This window comes from Mirounga angustirostris, unplaced genomic scaffold, assembly GCF_029215605.1.
Source record: "Mirounga angustirostris isolate CCGP_5_RB_7025 unplaced genomic scaffold, mMirAng1.0.hap1 SCAF_6, whole genome shotgun sequence".
Lineage (NCBI taxonomy): Eukaryota > Metazoa > Chordata > Mammalia > Carnivora > Phocidae > Mirounga > Mirounga angustirostris.
The window spans coordinates 1,874,505-1,879,300 of NW_026991714.1; positions in this window are offsets into that span (position 1 = coordinate 1,874,505).

Below are 4,796 nucleotides of genomic sequence, written 5' to 3' on the forward strand. Positions count from 1 at the left end.
TTTGGGGCGGGCAGGGAAGGACAAGAAGAATTCCATCAATGGGGCTCCTGGCCGGCTCACTCAGTGAAGCACGCAACTTGATCTCAGGGTTGTGTGTTCAAGCCCCATGTTGGGTGTAGAGAGTAAAAAAAGGGGCGCCTGGGTGGCTCAGTTGGTTAAGCGACTGCCTTCGGCTCAGGTCATGATCTCAGGGTCCTGGGATCGAGCCCCACGTCGGACCCCTGGCTCAGCGGGGAGCCTCCTTCTCCCTCTCCCTCTGCCCCTCCACCCACTTGTGCTCTCTCGCTCTCAAATAAATAAATAAAATCTTTAAAAAGAGAGAGAGATTCTATCAGGTAGAAATGAGAGGAAGTCCAATTGCAGGTAGGAGGTTGAGTATATACTGAAACTCTAGGAAAGGCGGGGTGCAGGAGGACTGGGGTAGAGCCTTCTCACACCCACAGAACTCCAGTGGGGTGGCGGGGGGGGCTTCGCGCTGTGGGCACTGCGGAGCCAGGGGGTTTGAGCCCAAGAGATGAGAGCCCATGCTTCCTGCCGGCTCGCTGTCTGCTGTCTGAGTCTTCGTGCCTTTGTCCTCTCCTTACCCGCCTGTTCCCTTGGCTGCCCAGACCCCTCTGTGGCCACAGGCAACCGGCTCAGTCGTTCGCCTTTTCCGCGCCCCCGCCCTCACACGCTAGGCGGCTAGCACGGGGAGGGATGCGCCCGACCCTGCCTCCTTGCAGCCCTGGCCCCAGCACCACAGTGCCCTTACCCGAGGGCCAGAGGAGCACGGCTTGGAGAGGGATCTGGAGGGGAAGGGGCCTCCTGCCCCCAGCCCCCCGAGGGACCCGGAGGTGCTGGCCTCCCCGCCCCCTCTGGGGCCAGGCCGCAAGCCCTCACAATCCTTGGGCTGGTTCTCTGTGCTTAGTGCCAGTCAGTGCCAGCTGGCTGCTCTGGCTGGAGACTGGGGTGGCGCGAATGTGGGGGAGGGGGAGGAAGTGGGCAGGGGCCCAAGGGGGATGGGGGCCAGGATCGGAGGAGAGGGCAGTCAGAAGCCGGCTGGCCAACATGGGGGTCCCATGGGATGAGGGAAAGGCTAGACTGAGTCTGAGGGCTTCTGGAGCAGCAGAGGGGGTGTCAGGCCCCCAGTCTGGCCCTCCTGCCCCTGGCAAGTCTAATCCCCTCCCCATCACCCACTTTCCTCCACAGCCACCCTCTGAAGCCGGCCCTAGCTAATTCGTCTTGGTCCCTTTAAGAGCTGCCTGGGAACTGGGGCACCGGAGGGGGCAGGCAGGGCCCCCACCCACTCCCCCTGCCCTGCCCGCCCCTGCTCCGCCCCCTGCCCTGTACAGACTCTGCTGGAAGTCTTGGACGCCTGGGTTAGGGTCTCCACTGCTGGGCTGGGGGTAAGGCTGGAAAGTGGTGGGGAAGGGGGACTGTGGTCCCCGGGGGAGGGGATGGAAGGGTGGGATGCCAGTTTCCTAGCACTCTGGGCATAGAGTATCTGTGCCAACTTCAGTGGATAACATAGGGGGTCCTTCTGGGTGGTCCTCCGGCCTCAGACTGGGGGAAGGGCAGCTTCGGGGATCTTCAGGGGCAGAGCCCGGGGTCAGGAAGGCTGTGTCTCCTCACCCTCCACTCCCCCATCTCATTTTCCTGGGACCCTCCTGTGATAAACTCCATCAGTCACTTGCTGCCCCTCCTGCAATTAAAGACGTGGGGCCCTGGCACCCCATCTTCCCACAGGTGGGGAAACTGAGGCTAGGCAAGCCAGACGAAATGGAACTGTATGTGTGTTAGCAGGAGAGTTGGAGATGAGGCTGCAGGAATCTTCTCCCTCCTTCTCCACCCAGAAGAAGGGGACACAGGGCACTGGGTGTCCAGCTCACCCCAGCATAGTTCTGACCACAGCCACGGCCACTGCCCGAGACTAGGTCCCCACTGCCTCACCAGGACAGCCCAGCCCCTTCCTGGAATTCCGATTCCATAGGGCAGGACCAGGAGAGGCTCCCCGAAGCCCGCCTGCATAACCCGGGGTTAAGTAGAGGTGGGGGAGCCTGCAGGCTTCCTTAGAGTATTTCAGAAATGTGGCCCTTACAATTCTGCTCCAGAGATGGCACCCAGTTCCCCTAGAAGGGAAGGAGGCAGAGGAAAGACCCAGGGACACTCCCAGGTGGGAAGTCCTTCTATAGTCTGACCTCTTCCTTCCTCTTACACCACTAGCTCAGCCGCCTCTGGCCCTGCCACCGTGATTTCCAAACCCATCTTCCCCGCCACCATGTGCCCCATCCAGGGGGAGAAGAGCCTGAGCAAGTGGGCACTCTCTGAGGCCCCAAGGCCAGGGGCCGCCGGCAGCGAGGAAGGGTGGCCGTGGGGGCAGTGATAGAGCTCTGCTCAGAGTCCACTTCTGCTTTCAGCACAAGCCAAGTCCAACTGGCCCCGCCCCAGGCAGAAACGCTCAGCCACCCCCCCTCCCCCCCAACCCAGACCTGAACGGGAACCAGACTGGGCCTCTGAAAGCTCAGCCCGGAGCCAGCACCAGCATACTTACTTCCTTCTTCTTAGAAACACTATTTAGTCTAGAAATGAGCCCAACTGCTCCCAGGTAGGCTAGAAAGCTATGATTTTACCCATGTGAATCAGAGAGAACAAGCACGCTCTCTGGGGTCACACAGCAAGTTCGAGGCGGCCTGGCCTGGGACCCAGGGCTCCTGCTTCCCAGCCCCCCCTGGTGCCTCCTCCCCCAAGCCCAGAGAAGCCAGCCTGGAAGGGGCTTTGTCCACTGCTCATGTTACCAAGGAGGGAGCTGAGGTCCAGTGGGGACAGGAGAGCAGGGAGGGGTGCTCAGGTTCGGGGCTGGGAGAGGACACAGGCCCAGATTCAAAGCTTCCAGCCAGATCTCTGCTTGCCCTTCGAGAGGTGGGAAAGAATCCAGCTCAGGCTTGTCTCTGCTTTATCTGCATCTGGTCTAGACCTTTGGAAAGTCCCTTCTGTAGTCTGCCCTCATCCTTCCTCTTACAGCATAGCCCTTCTCCTCCTGACAGGTCTCAGGCGGCTAGGCAAAGAAGGCTCTGGTACAGTGGCTCGGGAAGAAATGGCAGAAGCTGAGCGTGGCAGTGGTCGCCTTTCCAGGGGAGTCAGGATACTAAGAACAGAAGAGAGGGCTTCTTTTTTTTTTTTTTTTAAAGATTTTATTTACTTATTTGACAGAGAGATACACAGTGAGAGAGGGAACACAAGCAGGAGGAGAGGGAGAGGGAGAAGCAGGCTTCCCGCCGAGCAGGGAGCCCGATGTGGGGCTCAATCCCAGGACCCTGGGATCATGACCTGAGCCGAAGGCAGACGCTTAACCATCTGAGCCACCCAGGTGCCCGAGAGGGCTTCTTGACAGAGACCCTGCCTCTCAGCTTATTTGCACAGATATTTGTATGTTCATTTGCCTCCTCCTTGGCAAACTTAGTTTGCATGGGGTCAGGCTGGCTGGCGGCCAGGAATGACCTCCTTCCCCCTTACATAGACACAGTTCCCAGGGAAGAGGGAAACCCAGAGAAACTGACCATAGAGAGAATTTGGCCCCACATGACCCCTGAACCCAGCTGGGGGACATCTGTGAGGTGATGCCTGCCTGACAGGGGAAGAGGGAACTGAGCAAGGACCCCCCAGGGGCTAGTGTTCCCCTCCTGCTTCCCCCCCACATCTGGAGCCCTGCCTCCCCCACACATGTGGATCCATGAGCCACAGAAGGTGGGGCGCAGGGGGACACGGGTAGGAGGAGGAAGAATATGGGGAGATTCTAGTCCCTCCCACTTAGAGATGCGGTCGCCATGGTGACTGAGGACCAGTGAGGCGGGATGGGGTTGAGGATGGGGGGCGGGGGTGTGGCAGGGACGGAGGCACTGGGAGACAGGAACTGCCTGGCATTCCAGGGGGAGGGAAGCACCGTGCATCCCCAAGCTCCAGGTAAGGGAGCCGGAAAGCTGAAGGGAGGGGGCGGGCCATTGTCTGGCGCGGGCTCTGCCCTGAGGAGGGGGCAGATCGAGGGGTCGGGCCATTGTGTGCGGTACTCAGCTCAGCCTTCCAGCACAGTCCGATTGGAGGAGGAAGCCTAGGAGGCCCTGGGTAAAGGGTTAGGGGGGATTGGGCTGGGCGGGTGGCAAGAAGGCTGAGAGACAGTGTGGGTGGGAAGAGGTGTGGGGTTGCTGGGGGGGTAGAAGCTAGGGACATCCCTGTGCCTTACACACAGTAGGCACCTAAATAGAAGTTGATATGACTTGCTTGTGATAATAAAAAGAGGGCAACCAGCGGCTGGGCAGGTGGGGCAGAGGAAGGGGAGCCAGGAAGCTGATGTTCCCCACAACTGTGCTCTTCTGGGGCTGCCCTTGAGGCTGGAAGGGAGAGGGGGTAGGGGGCGTTGGACCTGCTAGGTCATTGGCAAAGCCTTTCTCCCCACTCCTGGAGCCCCTCTCAGTGAGGTATCCATGTGCCCTGGGGCACCGAAGAGACAAAGTGCCCCAGAGTTCTCTGGGTGAGCACGGGGTGGGGAGGGAGAGGGGAGCATGGGGTGGGGGGGGGCGGTGAACATAGGGTAGGGATGCAGGGGCATGAGCACAAGGTAGGGGTGCAGGGGGATGAGTACAGGATGTGGTGCAGGGCAGTGAGCACGGGGTAGGGGTGCAGGGGGTGAGCAGGGGGTGGGAGTACAGGGGGTGAGCATGGGGTAGGAGTGCAGGGGTGAGCAGGGGGTAGGGGTGCAGGGGGTGAGCAGGGGTAGGGGCACAGGGGGGAGCACGGGGTAGGGTGGAGACCAACATCTCCGT